We start from the raw sequence: 23049 nt of genomic DNA on the forward strand, positions 1-23049 counted from the left end.
GGCCGTGTCAGGGGTCGGGCTCCACAGGATCTTCTCCATTTGCTTCCCGAGTCCCTTGAGTGCCGTTGAGAGAACTGGGAAGGTCTAGTTCCTTCTGCTGGGGGCTCATGCATCATCTTCTAAGGTCAGCAATGCCCCCTGGGGATCCTATAGGCACCATCGCATAGTTATGGTCTGAAGAGGAATCATGGTTTTTCTGCAATAAAGTGCAGAACAACAAGAAATTCGGATGAACGTGTCCCCTCAACGGCAGTGCCCAGGACTTACGGACTCCCCATCAGCTGGTCCCGGTAGCACCCCTCATGCCTCTCACACCCCTTGCGATGAAACTGAAGAACTCACAGCACGACAAAGCTCCTACTCCCCGCTTTCTCCCCCTGGATCTCCTCCAGCAGCGCATTCCAGAGCCCCCATCATTGAGAGGCAAGTGCTGGGGTGTCCCTTGGTTTGCAGACTCTCCTGTATGCATCCCAGGGTCCTGACCGCCACGCCAGGGCGACAAAGTTCTCCAGGGACAACCTGATGCGAACTCCTTCTACATGAGGAGGAGGAAGCCAGACCTGGAGGGTACAGCACCGTGGCCAGGTGCCCGAGCCCGGGGGGAGGGCGGCAGGATGAGACACCGCCACCCCCCGCCGTCACCCGCAGCTCCCCTGTCGTCCACCATGGCCTGTACCTGCCGAGAAAGGAGAGGGGGTCGCAGGATGTGGCCTTGCCTGGTGAGCTCAGCTTTGGTGACACTGGACACTCTGAGCTGGGTCTCATCCTCATCTCCTGTCCAGGATGTCCAGGCCACGGGGATATCCACACGGGAAACCAGCCTCTCGCTGCCGGTCAGGAACCTGGGTTGCCAGCACCAGAGCCTGACTCTGGTCTACAGAGAGGCCAAGGGAATTTGCTGGAAGCATCCCAGGAGCTGACTGAGTCTGTGGGGAGGCCAGAGAGCCAGGCTTGGAAAGTGCACGGGCAGAAGCCGGTGGGGAGGGCCTGGCATCCCCGTCAAGGTCATGCCAGAGGAAGGGCTCCATGAGAGCCCCCAGTGTTCCCACACGGGGCCTGGATGCCACCGCCACGCGTGATGAGACACTTTCCCAACTGTCACCGGAGTCTTCGGCTTCAGGCTCTGCCAGGGTTTGGGAGGAGAGGGGACAGTGAAGTTTCAAAATGGCAGCTTTCTCCAATATAAGCGGAGCATTTAGAATCTGGGCAGCCGCAGAATAACAATGTCCTCTGCACCTGCTGAGCATGGTCCCGCATCCCCGGCGGCGTCTGCCTGGAGACGGCCACGCGCACAGTGGAGGAGCAGAGGTCGCGGGTTCACATGCACCAGGGAAGGGTCCCACCTGGGGCCCGGCTTTCCGGAGGGGACCACGGGGCTGCTGGGCTCATCTCCGCCCCAAGAGACCCCTAGTTTCCAGCCTCGCCCAGAGACACTCCCCCAACACACAGCATTTCTGCGACGGGGGCCGTAGCCCTCCGAGGACACCAAGTGAGGACTCCCAAGAGCTTGGTCCGGTTCCGATCCGGTCCTAAATCAGAGCCAGACGAGTCTACAGTCCCTCCCGGGGCGCACGTTCACACTGGGCAGCCTGCGAGGGCAGCCTCCGCCCTCGCAATGCATCCACAGCCGAGGGGTTATGGACGTGGAGAGGTGTGGACCCCACCTCACCCTGAATTTGCCCCCCGGAACCTATTACTGTGCCGCAAGTCCCCACACTGAGGAAATTCCTCCAGAAGAGGCAGCATGTCACAAAGGCTTTCCTTGGGAGGTCGAGGGTAGAGGCCGCTGTTCTCCTACAGTTTGAAGACCAGAGTCCGATGGTCTCTGACATTTGCTTCCGCTTGGTAGAGACGTCTGGATGAGTCCGGGATGAGAGCCCAGACGGACAAGCGAGGTGGTGTGGCTTGGGATCCAGAAAGCCCCAGTGCGGGCTGAGACTTGTAAGTGCTCCCTGGCAGGTGACCGCCGGGAGCGCACGGAAGCAGCACGGTGCAGAGTCTTGGACCGCTCCAGGAGAGTGAGGGACAGCACCCGTGCCGGGCCATGGCGCTGTCCCTTCGAGCCGCTCACCGTTTGTCAAGTCAGCAAAACGACGCCTCCCGGGCTCGCAGCGCAGAGGAGGGAACAGGTCCCCGCGCTTCCCGTCCCTGTTCACGGATGCGGTAAAGCTTTGGCCGCCCAAGAGGACATCCTCACTCCTCCCTCCCTCTCTCTGGTTCTTCCCATCCCCCACCCTCCATCCTTCCTCCCTCTCTTCCTCTCTTTCTTTCGTTCTTTTCTCCTCCCTCCTGTCATCTTCGAAAGCCACAAGCACCCGCCGAATGCCTGTCACGATGCTCACACTGTGCGTTTGCTGTGTTCCCAGCGGCCCCGCGCAGGTTCCCACCCCAGCTCCAGACGGCGAGACTGAGGGCAGCCGAGGTTATAACTGGGTGTGAAGTGCACGCGGACAGCCGGCGGGGGGGCGGGGGGTGGCGGGAGACCAGCGCCTCCGGCTGCCGCGCTACCCGCCGTGTCCTTCCTAACGCTTCAGGAGGCCCAGACGCACCCGAGGGGCCCAGACGCACCCGAGGGGCCCGAGTTATGATGGAGCCGAAAGCGCCCTCCATGGGCGTTCCCGGCCGTCTGCCTGCGCCGGTCACCCGGTCACCGCGGGGCGTTCCGGTCCCCACCGGTGTGCCCCCTGCCCCCGTGGAGCGAGGATAGCAAACGCAGGGACCTGATAAAGTAGACGGGAAGGGAGAGAAGCAGAGATACGGGGGGCAGCTCTGGGGGAGACAGAGACAGGGTGGGAAGCAGTTGAGGTCAGAAGGGCAGAGGACGACGCTGTCCCTGAGAGGCTCGGACGAAGGACCTGATGACGGACGCATCTCTTTGGGCTGCTGCACCACGTTTCATCGAAGGGGCCATGTTGCCGAGACTGGGTCCCATGGCGCCCCAGAGGCTCCCCAGAGGTCTGCTAGCGTTTCGCACTCGGATTCTACATGATGGAAACCAGCCGTGTGTTTCAGCCCGGATATTAGACTTAAGCAAAACCCAGCGTTTCAAGTGTTAAAGGACCGAAGAGAAGCTGGGTGCTTTGTCTGTGTTCGCTCGCTGGTGCGTACCGCTTCGCAGATGTCTGCCATCGGATCTTCCGGTTCCAAATTCATGCCCTTCTGCCCACTCTGCACTGGGTTCTGTCCCGTTTATGAATGGTATTACGAGGTAGGATTGGGGGGGGGTCAGGGAAGGATGCCGTCGAACGGGGGCTGGGGGCTGCTTCTGTTCTTGCCTCCCTGGTCTGGTGCTCGTCTTCCACCTCAACCTCTGTCTCCTGTTCTCCAGACCAAAAAAACAAAAACAAAGACAAAAAACCACCACCAACAAAAAACTTAGCTTATCCCGGGAGTATAATCCATGAATTTCTATCATTTCCCCCAGTCTTTCTGTGTTGGGTGCATAGATCAGTGGGCATGATCTGGTGGCACTTTGGGCACAGGGATGGTGGACAGAAATGACTCTGGAGGGCGCGGGCTCTGTCCCGAGGGGCCGGGACGGGGCGGCTCCAATGACATCCTCTATGAGTGCAGAAAAGTCAAGAGAGTCCCAGAAGGACTGCCACTTCCCAGAGAAGGACACCGGCACCCGTGTCTCTCCTGGGGACGGGGAGTAGCCGCACAGAAAGTGGGCGGAATTTGTCCCAAGGCTTCGAGGAGGGCTTCTGGGACAGGCTGAGGGAAGACCTGGGAGACACATACGTTGAGTTCTCTGGGACTTTGACCAGCAAGAGGAAACTTCTGGCCAGAACCCAGTGATGTTAGCATCCGAGGCCTATACTCTGCATGTTTGTTTTAGGCTGTTTTAAATTTAAAACATTGTTTTCCAAAATGGTTTCTCAGAAGAAAAAAATTAAATAACCCTCTGACGGCCTCAGCTGAACAAAGAGGGAAAGAGCGGATCTGGGGTCGTTCCGAGCTTTGGGAAGCTCAGGTCTTCCTCCCAGGACCTCTGTGCCGGCCCTTGGTGGAGAAACCATAGGGAGAGTGAGGAAGTAGAACTTAGAGCCGGGGAAGGCAGACGCCTCAGGACTTCTGTCTGACTGCTCTGCAGGGGGCCACCGTGCTCATTTTGGGGAGAAAATCCATCTGCTGTTGCCGAACTCTCAACCTGTGCTCTGAGGGCAAAGGTTTGGGGGTCTCTGGGGGGGGGGCTTCAGGGCTCTCCAGCTACCACCAGACTCCTCACCTTGACCCCTTTATTCTTTGGGGTTATGCCTTTGTTTGTCACAAACCACATCCAGACAAAAGACAGAGGCCGTGCCATTCAGGAACTGAGTCCCTGAGCGAGGGGGGGGGGGGAAGGGGGCGCACTTGACTCCCAACGCCCCGGTCCAGTCCTTTCCTGTCCTCCGCAGTCCGGTTTGCACCTGCCTGGTGAAAAGATACTGAAGGCAAATGCGTTTAACTGCTCAAGCAGAGAGGAGCTCTGGGAAGAATCAAGCTGTCCACACACAGCACTGGGGTCAGGCAGGATTTAAAGTATCTGGTTCTTAGCGGGCTCACTTTCCACGCCCCGCAGGGAGGGTGTCTGTGCGGGAGCTCTGCGACCCCCACCTCCCTCCGCATGCACCCTCCCCCCCACCAAGCCCCGCCCGCCCCGCTGTGGCTCAGACCACAGGTAGCAAACGCCTTGAGGGCATCTTGGCTGTGCTCCGGGGAGAGCCACCGACTGCAGCCCAGGGAGAGGGCCCCGCCCGGCGCCCCGCGGAGGTACCCAGACCCGGTGGGGGTGGGGGGACTTGCATTCCTTTTGAAAAGGGATTCCATAGGTCTGAGAGGAAGACTTTCTTGTGCTGTTCTCGCCAAGGGGGCCCAGAACGCTGTAAGATGGGAGCCCGCCCCGCGGCAGACACAGGTCTGTGTAGACGGTGGCACGAGAGGCAGCCGCCACGTCTCAGCCCCGCTGACTGCAGCGCGCTCGGTGACTTGCCAAAGGCCGCCAGCGCTGATCGATGTGCCCAGTCTGACTCTTGCAAACCCGCGCGGGTTTCGTTGGGCTTGGGGTGTGTGCAACTGTGAGTGTGTGTGTTTGTGCGTGTTTGGGGAGGGGGTAGTCACATGACCTCCAGTCTCCAATCTGGGTACCAATTAAGCCGAGACCCGCCAAGAGGGAAAATCGATGAGCCAAGGGACCACTTTGCCGGGGCCTTGCCAAAGACTGCGGAGCCGGAGGCCCGGAAAGGGCGAGCCCAGTGCACCCGGAGGAGAAGCGAGGACACTGTTCGCCCCGGCTCGGCCACTGGGGGCCGCAGTCACCTTCAGCTCCCGGGAGCCAGGAGACGCGAACCCCGCTGGCGGCTCCCGCCGCCGGGCCGCCTCCAGCGCGCAGCCTCGGCTCGCTCTCCCCCGGCGCCGCGGCCGCGATCCAGGACCCAGCGACGTCGCCGTCCCCGAGCTCTGGCTGCGCCCCCACGCCCGCTCTAGCTCGCCGCAGCCTCCAGCCGCGCCCCTGCCCGGGCCCGCCCCTCCGTCCCCGGGGTGCGCGCAGTCCCCGCCCGTGCGCCCCGCCTGCTGCGCGCCCCGGGCGGGCGACCGCGAGCCGCGAGCCCGGCTCTCTGCCGCCGGCTGCCCGGCCCGCGCGGCTCTCTGCCCCCAGCCCGTGACGCGGCGCGCCGGCCGAGACAAAAGACCGCGGCCGGGGCCGCCTGGGGCCATGCGATCCCGAGCCGGCCGCCCCCTGCCCCGGTGCAGCCCGCGCGCCCGCCCCGGCCGCCGCGCGCCCGCCCCGGCCCTGCCCGCAGCCCGGTGGGCGCTGCGAGGCTGAGGGCGGACCCCCCGGCTGAGTGGCGGGAGCTGCAGCCGCCCCGCCCCCAGGCGCGGACCCCTTACTGCCCCAGGAGCCCGGCCGGGGGCTCGGAACCTTCCCGAGGCGCGGCGTTGGAGGCCGAGCGCAGCGCCGCGGGAGAGCAGAGGAAGCCCCGCGGGGGCCTCGGAGGTAACTTCGGAGAGCCCGGGACGAGCGGGGCAGGGGCGCACGCGAGCGGGTGTGTGTCCGGGCGACGTGGGTCCGCGAGTGCCTGCGGTGGGGCCACCGCGCGCGGGGGGTAGATGGGGCCGGCGGGCGCGCCCCCCTTCTTCGGCGGGGCTCCCAGCTCTGCGGGCCGCGGGGCGCTTGGCGCGGCGCCCTGGGCTTGGTGGAAAAGGTGTTGGGGTGGGGGTGGGGACTGCCGGGCTTCACCAAACCTGGCGGTGAGGTCAGGGATCCGGGAAGGGACCGTGCAGTTTGGGGCAAGTTTTCACGGCTGAAAATTCTCTTCTGGAAAACGGTATTTGGAGGGTTAAATATGTGAGCTGGGTGGGCAAAAAGCCTGACACATCAGAGGCGCAAAGTAAGACGGAAAGCCGGACAAGACCCAGGTGGACCAGCCCCGGCACCTGATCCTTACATTGACGTTTCCAGTCACGTAGAGGTAGAAAGCGATCGTTGTTCCTCCCGGGGAGATGAGAGGTTCAACTTCACCTGCCAGAAAGCACAGGAGCCAGGCCTGGGTGGCGGGCAGTGCGCCCTCACATACCGTCTGATCCGTGCGTATGCAGAGCGAGGACACGAGTGTCCCCCGCGGGATCCGATCCAGCCGGAGTAATCATCTGTCTGTTCCCTGGGGGTGCCCGGAGCTTCCCGTGGCATCCGGGAAGCTTGACTGTGACCGCGCTCTGTCAGCACTGCTCCCGGGGAAGAGTGTAGCTGTTCAACTGCTGTGCACACGTTCGGTGCAGACCGAAGCCGAGGGAAAAAGCCAGAGTCTCGGCTGTAAACAATAGAGGTCTGTCTTAAAGAGCTTTCAGCCCATTTCCCTTGCGGAGGGGGTGATTTCATCAGGAGGGGACTGAGTGCCGCCGCCCCCGGGGCTGTGACCTGGAGCTTCCGGGCAGGGCTCTGCTGTGATTTTAGGTGTCATGTGAAGACTTGCCACGAGCCCGGCAGCAGCTCCTGGGGACCTTAGGCTCCCCTTCCTCCTGCAAACAAGCCGCTGCTATCCCCTCTCTGGATGGAGAGGGTCAGTAAAAGCCCCTGGCCACCACCCCCCCTTTCTGGAATCCACTGGGCCTCCCCTGCGGGTGGGAGCCAGCCGAGGGCTGTGGCCACAGATGGCTTTTGGAATGAGCTCTGGGCCCCTGGCTCCTTGTGAGCCTGGCCGCAGTGTTCCGAGCAGCCGAAGCGCGAGAAGACAGTAAGAGAGCCTCGGGCTCCTGGCACTGTAGAGGGACTTGCACGACCCCGTTAATGGGCTTCCTTCTTGTGTAGCAGAGGAGAGCAGAGGCAGGAGCAAACTTACAGATTGTTCGTAGCTTCCTGGAGCCTGGAGGGAAAGCCGTAGCTGTCTGGTAAATAGTCTGATTTTCACCGTGTGTGTCTGAGGTTTGTATAGATCAGGGACTTTATGAAAACACACATCAGTTGCCAGGGAAAGATGAGATCAAACAGTTTCTTTGCATTTCTGATGATTTGGTGAGGAAGTGTTGTAGAGCACTTAATACTTGGAGGACAGACAAAGCGTTCTTTGTTGGTGGTATGTTCTTTCTGAGTTTAACATACATAATGTCTTCTTTCCCTGGCTGGCACTAGAGGCAACACTGATGAGACTTTGCGGCTTCTAAAAGCCTTTGGATTTATTAACTCCCTGATACTCCGTCCGAGGGCAAGGCCCCGTCGAGGCCAGGCCACCTGTCCTGTCTCGATCCACAGCACACAGAACGGGTCTGGGGGTTCAGGGGTCCCCACATCAGCCCTGTCTCGAGTCTTGACAAATGTGAAGCAGACCAGTGTTGCAACAAGGGCTCTGCGCCTGCAGGGCAGGCGTCTGCAGGGTGGCGGGGCTGGGAGAAGGGGAGGGCCCTGCTCCCCACTCCAGCCAGGGGCTGATGGGCATTCTCAAACTAGCTGGGGGAACCTTCCAGATTCCTCTGCAAATCTGTGGCTAAAGCAGCCCCGCGGATTAGCTCTTCCCACTGACATTTGGATCGCAGTTCTGGGAGCTTACCTGCAGACTCAGTGTCCACTGACATGAAAGAGAAAAAAAGGGAAAGAAGAGGAACAGCATTACGGAGTTTAGAGATGCGCCAAGGCAGCTAGGGCCAGACTCTACTCCCGCCGCCTCTCACTCTTCGAATGACCTTGGGGAGCTCCTTCACTCCCCTGCTCTCCTGTTCTCCTGTGTCGGAAAGGAGAGCGCACCAGATCAGATCATGGATGTCCCCCCTCTGTTTCTCTTTTAAAATTGAACTTTATATGACTGTTACGTATACGGAACAGATTAAAGAGTGGGAAGCCACCCGACGGCGGCTCCCTCCCAGCCTGACTCCAGAGGGCCCTTCTGGAACCGCTAGCGGCTCCCCAGAACACACTTGGAGGGTCCCGAAAGGCTTCTCTCTAGAACATGGCACGTCTCCTCCCGAGTGTTGGAAGCAGACACTGTGGTGATTCCGTCCTGTGTTGTAAGTGTTTCCCTGGCTCCGGCTCCTTCCAGATGGCTGGCGGTGTCCCCAGCACGTGAGTCCCAGAGGACCCTAACTGTTGCAAGCCCTAAATTTCCCGGGTCTACCCTGTGCCCAGTGGGTGAGCGGCTGCTTGTGGGTCCTTGCTGGATGGATGAGCAGATAAGGAGCTATTTTGATGGAACTGTGACCGATGGATGGCTGGGCTCTGGAGCCGCATGAATCGTGAGGGGGACTTGGATTTACCCGTTGCTCTCTCCAGTGTCTAGGACACCTCGTGGCACATTGTAAGAAAACCTTTCCTGTAGTCGGAGCTGCTAAGGAGGCTTTTTCGAGTTCCAGCATCGGGGGTGGGGTCCTGCACACGCACACATGTGGTTCCTTCTGATGGCAGCTGCTGGAGGAGCCATAGGGCTCACATCCTGGTTCCTCAAACTTGAAAGCTCTTTGAAAAAGGGCCTGGGAGCTCTGCTCTTGGGGTTGTATGGAGTCTTCATTACAGAGTCATGATTGGCTAAGTCGTGGGCCATTGGCTCAAGCTCCAGTCCCTGTCCCCTCCCTGGAGACTGGGGCTGAGACCAAAAGTGCCAACCCTCTAATTACGTGGTTGGGCCCCCTTTAAGGTGTGGAAGGGAGCTCACCCGTTTCCCCCTTTCCCTCCACTCCAGTGACAGGGAGAGCTCTGGGAGGTGGCTGCCCCCTCAGTCTGAGTCCCCGATCAGAGATGACCAGGAGCGTAGACCCCAGCTTACTCACGGTGGACTCGTGGCCTGGAGAAGAAGTTAGCCGTTGGGGTTTTGAGCCACTGCAGTCTGGGGACTGTTTGTCACTGCAGCAGAACCTGACCTATCCTGGCAGGTGACGGCCTTGGGTTGACACTGCCTTTGGATCAGGACCCATTGGGGGCGGGTGGTTGCTGAGACGGCGTTTTATGGGGAACTGCCCTGGGGTGTGGACACGGGGCTGAGGACATGGTCACCGTGAGCTGGTTGGAGAGTGTATACCCTCGTTGTTCTTCTAGAGAAGGACCACGATGACCAAAAGCCCAGGGCTTGAGCCATAACGTGCTGGTTTAATGGTTCAGGGGAAGAAAGTGAGTCTGATTAATGTGTTCACTGATCAGGGAGGCTAGAGGCCAGGTAATAAGGGAAGCTCTTTTGTGACATTGGAATTAGAGCAAAGGGTTCTGTGGGATGAGCTGAAAGACCAGTGACACGTGGCTGTGGCCTGCTGATGTGTCCTTCCTCATCCGGGGTGGGAGGTTGCCCTCCAGCTGGGCTACGCGCGTGTGCTCGTGCCTCACTGAATGCCAGCCTGAGGGCGTGCGCTGCGGCCGTGCTCACTGTGGGATGTTTCTGGGGCTCTGGGGTTTGTTTGTGCACGCCCTCCAACGAGAGCTTTTCCGACAGCCTTCTCCCCTGGTGGGACAGTGGGGACCGCGCTGAGCCCGCCCACGTCCACTTCGCCTCTGTGTGTGTCCCGTCTGCTGCGTCCTTCCCTCCTGCTGCTCCCGTTCTGTGCTGGGGGCCCTCGTGACCCCCCCGTGGCTGACGGGCAGGGACGGCTCCATGGAGCCTCTGTGAACACTGGGATTTTGAGAAAAGAAAGGTTTTTGGAGGAAGCTACACACGCAAGGGTTCTGGTGACTTGCAGAGACTTCAGCAAACAGCTGAGAAAACAAGCTGAGAAGGTCAGCAGGGCAGTAGGGACGGGGGGGGGGCGTCCTGTGAGGACGAGGGGCTGCAGCTCTCCTGGAAGCCTGTGGGGCCTCAGCAGCGCTGAGAAGCGACCAGGAGATGCGGGGTGCGGGCGGTGTGTGGAGCTGAGGGAAGTGGGAAGTCATTCCTCAGTGTGAGGGGCAGGGGCAGGGGGTGGGTAGGGGACAGTGAGGGGACAGGGGGCGGCGATGAGTGGGGTGGGCAGTGGGCTGGGTGGGCACGAAGAACAGTTGTGGGCAGTGGGCTGTGAGCCGTTCCCCTCTGTCCCCATCGCCGTGGCCCTTCTGCTGGTCTGCTTCTCCCCCTGGGTTGGGAGACCCTGGGGGGGGGGGGGCGGGACAGCCCCCGTCACCATGTTGCCCTGGGACTGGCACGGCGTCTGGCACAGTCTGGGTAGATCGGCGCGCACTGTCGGTGAGGGAGGGACTGATCGGCCTGGCGTGTGACTCACAAGGTTCTCTGTGGGGATGCGGAAGGCCTGATTCTCCAGCGGCCACAGGAAGAAAAGCATCGCGATTCGGTACCCCCACAAGCTCGGTCTGAGTCCATTGTGTGGCGCGGCCACTGGAAAGATCGTCAGGTCCAGGCTGAGGGAGAGACCTGTGCTCTGCACGCCAGGATAAAAAAGCTCCTCGAGAAGCACATGTGCCAGTCGGGAATTATTTAAAGAAGAACCACGGGTCCGCGGCACCGAGGTGCGACCTGTCCAGAATTCGCAAGCAGCTGCCAACCAACCCAGAGCCTCCTGGGATCTTCATGAATATGGACTTCCCGGCTTTGCCCTGTTGGAACGTCTGGGCTGAGAACCAAGCCTGGGTTTACCCCACATTTACAAGTGCCGTGGCCAGTCACTGGAGGAAGGGGCACGGAGAATTGAGCCAACACTGTGAGTCACAGAATGTTTCCTGCAGCCACATCCCATCAACAGGGAAGGTGCGGTGGCTGCGGTGGCCTTGGAGCCAGGGGTGAGGGGGTGGGGGGGTGGGAGGAGCCACCCTCATATCCCTGGAGGGCTGCCTTCTCCCCTGCCTTCCCCAGGGCCCTGACTTCTGCCTGGCCCCTGGGCCCCTAGGGAAGGGGGAGAGGCTGCCTTCTCTCCGGGGGGCCACCACGCCCACTGGCTCCGGGCAGGGGTGCCATGAGCTCCAGGAACGGGGAGAGGGATGAGGCCGTGTGGCCGGCCATGGTTCCGGGATTTTAGGATGTGTTCTGGATTACGGCCCCGGGGAGCGCTTAGTCCCGCACCAGCAGTAGTCTCATTCCCCTCGCGTGCCTGTCAGTAGAGGTTCCCTCTCTATTTTAGGTTGGACTTTATCAACTGGGGCAAAGCATTCGCCTTTGGAGAGGATGGCAGGCTTCCAGGGACGTCTGCTGCACGTGTGAGCAAGTGGAGGGGGTGAGCCTTCCCTCCCTCCTGGTGCTGGGGGGGGCCGCTGTTTCAGGCCCGCTGCTCCAGGTCCCGGTCGGAGGCCCCGTAAGGAAGAACCCCCAACGCTGCCCTTGGGCTAGCCCCCCAGACCCCTGACCACATTATGTCACATGGCAGAGGGGGCTTTGCAGACGTGAGGCAGTTGAGGACCTCGGGAAGGGGGTCATCCCGGCCGTCTGGGTGGCCGGGGATCATCACGACAGCCCGTAAATGGGGAGGCGAAGGCAGACGACTCGCTGAGGGAGCCGTAGCCACTGGAGCGGGGCTGGGAGCCTCGTAACTGGTGGCTTTGGAGATGGAAGAAGGGGCTGAGGGGCAAGGAAAGCCGCGTGCAGGAACCAGGAAGAGGGAAGGAAAGGGATTCGTCCCTAGAGCGCCAGGGAGGAACGCCGCCCCGCCGATACCTGGGTTTCAGCCCCGTGTGGCCCGCTGGGGGCTTGTCTCCTCTCTCAGATGGCAGATCAGGGCGGGCGGCGGCGAGCCTCTGTGCTTGGGGTGATGTCGCAGCTGCAGGGGAGGCGGATACAGGACGACGTCCGAGATGATCTGTGTCTGCCACGGAAGTGCAGGGAGGCTGACCCGGAGGCAGAGCTTGATCTGACTTCTGAAGGGTCTGCACCGATCATCACGTTGGTCGGCGTTTCTCAAATCCCAGAGTTCTGCCCTCTTGTAATGGCTGAACCCATGGAGCCAGGTTTGGGAAACACGGCAACAAAAGTTCAACATCATCGCCAAAGCACTCAGGCTCGGGAAATGCAGCGCTAGACCCGGCTGTCAGGAGGCCACACACGAGATCTGGGATGTGCGTTTAGACTTATTGTTGGGCTGGAAACAAACAGTTAACTCAAATTAAAACAAGACACAGAAGTCATCTGGTCCAGGGCCTCACCTCTCCCTGGATGGTCAAAGGGAGGAGGCTGGTTTGGGGATGATTTCAGGAGAAGAGAGGGGAAGATAAGGGACTTCCTACTCATTATTAATATTTTGCCCTAAAATGAGACATGAATGATGCCTGAGCGTTAGGAAGCTATCTTTTGGAGACATTTTGATAAAGAAAATAATCATTTTGGAGCAAACTATTATATCAGAGATCATACAGTAATACATATTTCTTTGCACACCATATTTTATAGAATGCCTCCATGGCCAGCCAAACATGCCACTCATGCTTCTGCCCCAGGGCCTTTGCACGGGCTGTTTCCTCCACCTTTCCACCTCATGGAAAGAAAGGAGGCACGTGATTTGTTTCAGACATACCTGGGGACTTCGTTCAGACACAGTCTTTCCTCTGAGGACTTCTCTGACCATCTTTTTAAAATTGCGACCCCCATCTGCCCTGTTCTGTCCTCCTGTCTTTCCCTCCATAATGCTTTCTACCTCTACTCTCCTACACATTGTACATTTATTTTGCTTATTATCTATCTCCCCACCTAGAATATAAGCTTACTAGGGTATTCTCATTTTGTTTTAATCTGCTCTATATCCTGCTGTATTTCTACCTGTTGAACTAGGGCCTGGCATGTGCCAGTTACAAAATGAGTATCTTTTGAATGAAGAAAATGAATGTCTCATTTGAGCCTCTTAGTGATCCCAGGAGGAGGAAGTGATACCTTCCCTTTCTAGACGAGAAGGCCAAAGATCAGAGGTGATAATTTACTCCCCAATTTCCATTTCTGGGATCTGCCTGTATATCTTTTCCTCTTCATTTTTCATTAGAAAATGAGATACGCAGAACATTTAAGAAACACAGACCTGAAACAAGGGGAAAACCCACCCAGGGACGGTCATTACTAGTTAGGGTGTGTACAAGATACTATATATAGACGGTTTTATAACGCATTACAATATGTCATTTAGTAGCATGCTTTTTAACTTACAAATATGCCATTAACATTAAATGTGTCAATAATAAATATTTGCAACATGATTTATTCATGGCTGCATGGTATTTCAGCATACTGATGTGCCGTAATCTTACATGACCAGTTGGATACAGAGTTTATTGGTGAAAGTTTCTTCTTAGGAGCAATATTGAAGAGAAAATATTTGTAGCATTTTTTTTTTCTTTTTATACTTATCCAGTGTTTCCCTTGGAGCTGTACTTAGGAGTATGGATTTTTAAATTTCAAATTAGGTATAGGGGCGCCTGGGTGGCTCAGTCGGTTAAAGCTGCTGCCTTCAACTGAGGCCATGGTCCCAGGGTCCTGGGATCGAGCCCCGCATTGGGCTCTCTGCTCAACAGGGAGCCTGCTTCCCTTCCTCTCTCTGCCTGCCTTTCTGCCTGCTTGTGATCTCTGTCTGTCAAATAAGTAAATAAAATCTTAAAAAAAATAAAATAAAATTAGGTATATTTTCATTTTAGGTGTTAAGTTTTATTTTAAACTTTACTGCTGATTACTTCCTATAGCAGTCACACGGGTGTGTTCCTCTCCAACGACAGATACATGGGGCGCCTTCTTTTCCACTGTCGACCTCTCCCTTGATAGCAGTACGAGCCTTCCTAACCATTACCAATCCAGCAAGCAAAAATCCCATGCCTAATACCGCTTCCACACCTCATAAAGAGAATATCATTTTAGATACTTTCTTTAGATTTATGAATTATAAGTTAGTCAAATTGCTGTTTTAGTTTGCTTTACTGATTATGATGTACACTATTTTCTTTGCCTTTCTTTTTTTGTAAATTCAGTATTTTGGGGGCTGTTCCTTCTTTCCTATTAGTATTCAGAGATTTCAGTAAGAAGCTAAAAGGTTCTGCATTCCAGTTTTTTCCCCCAACTTTTGTGACCTTTATTAGTGTTGTAAGAAAGTGATTTCCATTTATCCCAGCTGATCAGTCTTTTTCTCCATGATTTCTTCTTCTTCTTCTTCTTTTTTTTTTTTTTTTTTAAAGATTTTATTTATTTGACAGAGAGAGACATCACAAGCAGGGATAGAGAGGCAGGCAGAGAGAGGAGGAAGCAGGCTCCCGGCTGAGCAGAGAGCCTGAAGTGGGACTTGATCCCAGGACCCTGAGACTATGACCTGAGCTGAAGGCAGAGGTTTAACCCACCGAGCCACCCAGGTGCCCCTTATCCATGATTTCTATTTCTGCAATTTCTGGAATCTTGTATGTACAATGCTTACATGACCTCACATTATCTGAATCCTGACTCAAATTTCCTTCTTTTTATTTCATTGGCAATTTCCTTTTGGCATGGCAAAGACTGAGAGCGAACTTAATTTTTCACCAATTAGTGAACCAATCATTCCCATAATACTTAACTATTGATGCATTTGCATTCTGCAGAATACACTGTTGTTTTCTCATCGACTCGAAAGGCTACCTTCATCATGTGTGCAGTCCTTACCTTTCCAGTCCGCTGCGTGTCTGTCTTGTCTCTGGTGAGTTAGCCATCACATTGTAAATGCAGGAGCTTTGTAGCAAGTTTTAATATTTGGCTATCCAAATAGATTGACATTTGACCAGAACACTTCACTAAGTATCTCAAAGCAAATACCTTGATAGGGTTCCCTCCAGCACACAGGACCTCTCACTGCAGAAAGGCAAAGACAATGAAGCATGGACAACAAGCAAAACACCATCTTCTCGATTTTCTTAGTTACTCACCTTGACAGCCACATTTATAAGAATTTTCTTTGGGGGGGGGTGCCTGGGAGGCTCAGTCGGTTGAGTCTCTTGACTCTTGATCTCAGCTCAGGTCTTGATCTCAGGGTCTTGAGTTCAGGACCCACACTGGGCGCTACACTAGGTGTGGAGCCTCCTTAAATTTGTGTTCTATTCTTTTGCCTCCCTTTTGACAGGCGTAAGTGGAAACTTGTTTTCCCAGTTTTTAAAATGTACTTTACCTTTTAATTAGTACATCTTTTTAAAAGTGAATGAAAGGGGGCTCCTGGGTGGCTCAGTCGGTTGAGCGTCTGCCTTCAGCTCAGGTCATGATCCCGAAGTCCTGGGATCGAGCCCCACACCGGGCTCCCTGCTCCGCGGGGAACCTGCTTCTCCCTCTGCCTCTGCCTGATGCTCCCCCTGCTGTGCTCACTCGCTCTCTCTTTCTGTCCGTCAAATGAAACACTGAACATAACCCAACTTGGGAGTTCACATTTGATCATTTTTGCTTCCCTGCTTTTTTTTTTTTTTAAGGGAAGAGTATGTGAAAGTTCATGTGCTACCTGCTGCTCCTTGTGTTTCCCTCACCTGCTCCTCACCGCGCTAGAGGGAGGACTCCCTCCCTAGGGTTATGGGGATGGCCATGCACTGAACACCTGATGTTGGACAGATGAAATCGACGGCAGTTTATATATCATGTATTCATAGCCCAGAGGAGGAGGACACGGGGCACACAGGGTTTGAACTTGGCTCCATGTGAGGCAGGCATTATGGGACAAGAGGGTGAAGGGACCCCTGGATCCTGTGGGATGTTGTGATTGGCTTGTTTGTGATTGGTTTGTGTTGTGATTGTTCCTACTACTCAGGAACAGGTAGGAGCTGTGCCTGACCCCCTTGATAAGGAGAGCTGATTGGCTAATGGGTCTTCTCTGCAGGAGCAGAGTGTGGAGGCCCTCCTGGTTTGACCAGATGTCAAGGCAGCACAGAATGCCGGGCCTTCATTTTAGGTCTTAGACCACATCTTCCTTCCTCCCCTCTCTTTCTCCAAAGGAAGCCATCATTCCAAACCTGGCATGTTTCATTTCCATATATGTTTTCATACTATCCTTTTTATCTAAACATGCCAAAACAATCTCTATATTTTTTTTCAAGTGACATCAACGATAGGATACATCCATTTGCAACTTTCCTTTCCATGCATTTTTGCGTTTTTTTAAGTTTATCCTTAAATTTATTATAAATAAATTCATTCACATTAGCTGCTGTATAATATTGGTGATATGATAAACCCATATTTATCTCTTTCCCACTTTACTTCTTTACTATTAAAAAATGTTTTTAATAAGCAGTTTTGCCGGGGCAGCTGGGTGGCTCAGTGAGTTAAAGCCTCTGCCTTCGGCTCAGGTCATGATCTCAGGGTCCTGGGATCGAGCCCTGCATCGGGCTCTTGCTCCGTAGGGAGCCTGCTTCTTCCTCTCCCTCTGCCTACCTCTCTGCCTAATTGTGATCTCTGTCAAATACATAAATAAAATCTTAAAAAAAAAAAAAAAGCAGTTTTGCCACCTTGTAAACCCATGTGAATGTTTATCTTGCTAGATAACCAGAGGTAGATTTGGAGGGCAATAGGATTTGCCAATCTCGAGCTATATCTGTATTGCCAGATTTCTTACTCTTTGCCAGGTACTCGTGCATATAACTCAGTCATGTGACATTGGTACTAGTATCCTCCCCATTTTCAGCTGAGGAAACTGAGGTGCAGAGACTCCTAGTGCTCAAGTCACCCAGCTAGTAAGTGGAAGAGCTTGGATTTAAATTTGGGCAATTTGGCTCCAGAGTCTATGGTCTTTAACTAGTGTACCATTCTGCCTATAACAAATGTTAGCTGTATTCTGATTTGGTTTTTATGGCTATGCCTTGTTTTATCTTTATACTTACAACCTTTCTGTGACAGCATGTTTAGGTATATTTCTCATAGGTGGCATTTGACTGCAATATTTTTTTAAAATCCAATATGAGAGTCACAGTCTTTTGAACTGTTAACTGTAGCCCATTTACATTTATTGTGATTTGATGTATTTGGAAATGTTTCTGTCATCTTGTGATTTTTGCTTATCTTAGTTTTTCATTTCTTCTTTATTTCTCTTATTCCTGATTTTCTATTAATTGATTGAGATTTTATTTATTCGGTTTTCTTTATACTAGTTTAGAAGTTCTACATTAAGTTCTATAATTTCTTCCTGTTCTATTGTTGGCTATCCATAAACTGTTTTGTAATATACATTTTTTTGAGTTAACATCTAAATTTATTTAACATCCTTTTCCTACTCCTGAGAATACCTGGTAATGCTCAAGAAGTTTTAACCCTGATTACCATCCCCCATTCATTGTAGCTAAAAAAAAACAGTCACTAATATGGTTTTATACAATTGCTACATGTTTAGAATTAATTATATGTTTATTACTTTCTTTTTTCTAAATTTGCTTTTTTCCCCCCAAAGGAGCTTCTTTTCCCTTACTTTCACAGTAAGAAATGTGTCTTCAGTTTAATTTTAATTTATGAATAGTGGGGTTTTTTTCAGGTGATATAATTATGAGCTGTAAGTCACTTTTCCTTAACACTTTAAGAATTTTGTGTCCATGTCTTTTAGTTTTTCTTTTCTTTTTTTAACTCTAAAAGGACCAAGAATTCTGGACATCTTTTCACAGAATATACACAAAATGTGGATTTTATACATAGATCTGAGTTTATCTAAAAAAATGCCCCAAATTACAATCTCATCTTTATAAAACAGAATTGTCCCTTTTAGGTTTTTTTTTTTGTAAAGATTTATTTATTTCAGAGAGAGGGAAAGCAAGAACATGAGTGGGAATGGTAGAGGGAAAGGGAGAGAGAATCCCAAGTAAACTCTGTTCTAAGCACAGAGCTGGATAGGGGCCTTGATCTCATGACCCGAGATCATGACCTTAGCTGAAACCAAGAGTTGGACCCTTAACTGACTGTGTCATCCAGTTGCCCCTGTCCCCTCTCCTTTTTTTTTTTTTTTAAATTATTCCTGAAACACCCGTTTTTTGTTTTATTCTTTTCTCGGTAATTCATTCCCTCTCCTGACGGCCTCACCCACTTTCAGGCTTTCTCTCTGCTTCTGGTATTCTTCAGTTTCAATATGGTGTGCTTTGCTCTTTAAGGGTACATTTATTTTTATAGGTCTTATTTGCAGTTTCTATTTGGATTTGAGGACTCGCGTTTCCAATTTGCGAACATTTCTAGACATTGTTATTTTGATCATTGACTTTACACCATCCTCTCTTATCTCTCCTGGAATTCTTGTTAGGCATTTGTTAAAAGTTCTCCTGTGCTCTATGTCTTTTAACCCTGATTTCATATTTTTAAAATCTTTGTATTTCTCTATGCTGCATACTGATAGATTTCCTTAGATTTGTCTTCCAGTTCACTGTTTTTCTCGTTACTTATGCTATATGTTATTTAATTTGTGATTTGTGATATTGTGATTTTTATTTCAGTGACTATTTTTATATTTCGAGGGGTACCGTTTGGTTCTTTTCCAGGTTTCTATGTTCTTTTTTCACAACGTCCTCTTTCATTTGGATTTCCAAATATTTTAAAATATCTTTCCTTGTTTAAAATATATTTACAGCTTTTTTAAGATTGCCGTTCCATTTTGTGACATTCTTAAAGTCCTAATGGTCCTGATTATTTTGTGTCTGATGACTCTCACTCCCTGTTGAATATTTTCTCTTGTGCATTGTAATTTTTTGAACCTTTACTCAGGGTCAGTGCATGTGGCTTCTTACCTCCGCAGGGTGCCGTGGATTGACCAGAGCAGTTTCGCATTTGCCTTGCTTGCATCCAGGGGTGTCACCAGTGTGGAACTGATATCATATTAATTTCTCAGCTCGAGAGTTCTTGAACCCTGTGGTAGCATAAATTTTGGCCCCAAAGCATTTAAGGCGTATCCCTGCTTTACAATTCAAGGAGCAATCTTTTCCTCTATTTAACTCAGAGGCCAACAAGCTTCCTTGTTTCCTGAGCTCATGAACAGATTTTTTCTGTATTTCCTATTTTCACGCAGAGTTAGAGAATAGTCCTTCAGGGGTCCCAGCCCCAGGCAGACATCCGTGTTCCCACTCGCCATCTGGTGGAGGCCTCTTGTCTCCTAACTCAGTGGGAACCACCTGCCCACCTTCCCCACAGCAGCCACATTACCAACGTTCCCGCTCACCCCATGATCTTCAATCCTTTCTCTGTTTCTGGCACCTGGACATTCACCTGGCTCTCTCCCAAACTTAGCTCCACACGTTTAAAAAAAATGTATTTTATCCAGCATTTGTAGGTGTTCATAATGGAAGGTTTCTCACATTTTCTAAGCTTGCCTTCTCACCAGACCTGGAAATTGCTTCATAATGTCCTGGTTTCTTAGGCAAGGGCTTTGCACCACGGTTGAGCTTGGGGTGGGGGACTCGTCTGGGCAAACAGAAGGGTAGCTCCTCCCAGCGCTGGTCGCCGTCTTCAACCGACGGTGTGGAGGAGAGCTGCCTGCGAGAGGGAAAGGGGTCTCCATCCAGCGGGACGTTGTGTTGTAGGCGACGCAAGGAAATGCAGACTTTCCAGATCACACATCTCAGAATGCTCACTTGCTGCCTCCCTTTTACAGTTTCCCTCAATCTGTACTGAAGTCACGGCAGTGAACACTGTCCTGGAAGCAGACAACATCCAAACCACAAGCCGGCCAGCACTCGGGCGGGAGCCACACGGGGGCTGCCGAGGAACTGTGCGGCAGCGTGTGAGCCGGACCGCCGCGGCCACATTTCATCGCTGCCATCATATTGGCTTCTGAACAATCAGGATATGACGGCCCGTGGGAAAGCCTGAATGAGAACCCTTCGTAACAGTTTTGCTGATCCGAGTGAAGGTTTGTGTCATTCGTTCCCACCAGATCTGAGGGTTGTTGGCAGAAAGGAGACGGAGTCTGTAAGGCAGGTGAGGACAGCTGAGTCCGCCCAGAGCTTCCCACAGCAACCCCACGAGCCCCCAGCACACCCCCGCTCTTCTGCTCTGTTTCGGTTGGCAGCAGAGGTCAGCACCAGGAGCTCTGACAAATGCGTGAGGCTGTGAGGGGTGAACCTTCACTCCAGCCGCGAGGACCAGGCGGCAGCAACATCCATCACGGCCAGAGGGGGATGCGTGAAGGGGCGGGGAAAACATCAGACGTCTGGGGCCTGCGCTTCCCAGAGCCACAGACTGGAGGCCGCCTTGGATGGGAGTCGGGAGAGCCTAGAGCAGGCTGTGCAGATCGGGAGGCGTTCAAGGGGCAGATGGTGTGGATCTGCCTGCGCATCCCGTGGGCTAAGAGCTCACCCCAAGCTGCACGCCTGGTGTTCTCCGCTCCCACTAGCGCCAGAATCAAGTCCAGATGCCCCCCCAGCAGCCCAGCACCCACCTGCTCCGAATCCCTGCTTGTGCGGCTCCTCCTCCCTCTCTCCGTCTCCCCAAGCGGACTCTGCCCCACCACCCCTTCGAGCCTCCCGCCCTCTGCCTGGAACCCCTGCGCTGTCCCCTCCCTGGCCATTCGTAAGCCCCCAGATCTCACTGTCAATAAAAGCGGAGTCAGGTGAACCAGATCCCACTCTCCCCAGGATACACGGGGCCGCGCCCTTCCTAATGCCGCTTTTGGGCTGGGATGGAGATTTTCAGCCAGGGAAGTGGTATAGGGCGTGGCGAGGTTCTCCCAGGGGGGCAGCGTCCTGTGGTCCCGGGAGCCGCAGGGGTCGGCTCGCTGCGGCATGGGGTTCCCTGTGGCCGCCCTGTGTCCCCCATGCATGCTTCCTGTGGATCAGGGCAACCGTAGAAGTGCTTGTTGGAAGAATCCAGCAGCAAACATCCCAGTACCGTGTGCCCCGCTCACCCTTCCCTCCGTGCGTTCATTCGACGCCGCTCGGATTCCAGTGTCCCTTCATTTACTTGATGCCCCAGTGCAACAGGCTGTCCCCGCCTCTCACCGATGCTTCCACAGGGCGGGCTTAGTGGCCAGGCAGGCCTGGGCAGGAACAGGACCCCTCAGAGCTGTTGTCTCTTCCGCATGGGAAAATCCAAACCGTGGGCCCTACATGTCCTTGCAGACACGTGTCGGGGAGCTCAAGCCTGAGCCAGGAGCCCCTGGGGAGGCTCCCTCGGGAGGGACGGAGAACCCATTGCCAGGAGCACCGAACTCTAACCCGGAGAAAAGACACCATTCCCCGGGGAAACGGGCTGAGCCGACCTCAGAATCAGCAAGTCGGCCCATCTGAGTGCCTTTCCAAGCAGGTGTGCCGAGGGGCGGTGTGTGTGTGTGTGGCGGTGCTGTGGGCAGACCTGGTCCGTGTGTATTGATGCGCTCTACTGCTCTTGTGATGTTTCGTGGAACTCTGGGTTTAGTGTGTTTAACTTGTCCATCAGGATGGGTTAGCGTTGCTTTCCCTCCGTTTCGAAGTAAGGCTTACTATCGTTATTACGGTGTGCAGATGACAAGTAGCACATGTCAGAATTTTAGAAAGGACGGGAAGTCTCAAGGAGCACGTGACGGTACCCAGGCCACACGAGAACACGGTGGGTGGGAGGGGGGCTGGGAACGCTCCGGGTCTTCCGGAGGTTAGGGTTACTGCACGAGCAGGCACATTCATCAGAGCTTCAGCAAACGCACACTCAGGGTTCGTGCATGAGGATCTGATCCTCAAAGGAACACCGTGAGCGATGATCGACCTCGGGTTAACGATGCCCGTGACGGAATGTTCAGATGCCCGCACTCTACTTCAAAGTGCAGTAGAAGAAACAAGAAGGCTCGATGAAGGGTAGATAGATCGGCCTGAGAGGGACAGAATATCGTGAAACGTTAGCGGTGCAATCCAGAGGGCGAGTACACGGGTATTTGCTAGAAAAATTCTTCCAGCTTCGCTCTACGTTTGAAAATTTGCATCATAAAATACTGAAGAACAAAGATTCTTCTTCAGGAAAAATCCATATTTATCACCCAAACATAACCACTGCTAATATTTCAGTGTACATTGTTTTCTTTCATTTTCATCTCTAAGAATATATAACTTCCTGTAATTAAGAGCTTCTGGCTTAAAACATTTATTTTCCTGTTTTTCCCCCTCTCAGTACTGCAGCATGGTTTTTCGGTGTGTGTCCCCAAAAGTCCTCCATGTGTCATCTTTCAAGGAAGGTGTAATGGACGTGCAAGAAAACTCACACGTGTGAGCGCGTGGTCTCCTGAGTCAGTCGGGGAAGCCCCCTGCACCGCTCACAGCCAGCCCTGAGGCCGTGGGTGTGTTTTCTAGAATGTGATCAGAGTTGAGTCCTACGGGACACAGCCGGCGACTCTGGCTTCTTCAGCTTGAGCGTCACGCCTGTGGGCGCCGTCCACATCCTTGTCTGTACACTAGTTCATGCCTTTTTTTTCTTTTTAAGATTCATTTATTTGAAAGAGAGACAGCGAGAGAGCGGGGGTGGGGCAGGCAGAGGGAGAGACCCCCCAAGCAGACTCCCCACTGAGCACGGAGCCCCACATGGGACTCGATTTCATGACCCTCAGACCGGGACCTGAGCAGAAACCCGGAGTCATTGGCTTCACGGACTGAGTCGCCCAGATGCCCCAATGAGTTCCTTTTTATGGACGGGTCACATTCCGTCGTAAGGATGTGTGTGGCTATCGTCGTAATGCCTGTGGAAAGTCGTCCTGTATGATAGTTTTGTTCACGCATCCCTCGGTTATTGGAGTATTAAAGATGGTTTATTTTTTTCACTGTTATAAATGCCATCG

General features: G+C 53.6%; 1 protein-coding gene across 3 annotated transcripts in view; it reads left to right on the top strand.

Moving 5' to 3' along the window:
• Positions 1-5583: 5583 nt before the first annotated feature.
• Positions 5584-23049, top strand: part of MINAR1 (membrane integral NOTCH2 associated receptor 1) — a 29227-nt gene continuing 11761 nt past the window's right edge. For 2 of the 3 annotated variants that reach the window (XM_004763625.3, XM_045067265.1), the window contains exons 1-2: positions 5584-5977; positions 19906-20163. The gene's annotated coding sequence lies outside the window, so the exon portion shown is untranslated. Of the gene's footprint in view, positions 5978-19905; positions 20164-21375; positions 21555-23049 lie in introns of those variants that run through there. The other variant, XM_045067264.1, reaches the window with a different exon arrangement.

The sequence above is a fragment of the Mustela putorius genome, unplaced genomic scaffold, assembly GCF_011764305.1.
Source record: "Mustela putorius furo isolate JIRA1106 unplaced genomic scaffold, ASM1176430v1.1 tig00003875_pilon_pilon_pilon, whole genome shotgun sequence".
NCBI lineage: Eukaryota > Metazoa > Chordata > Mammalia > Carnivora > Mustelidae > Mustela > Mustela putorius.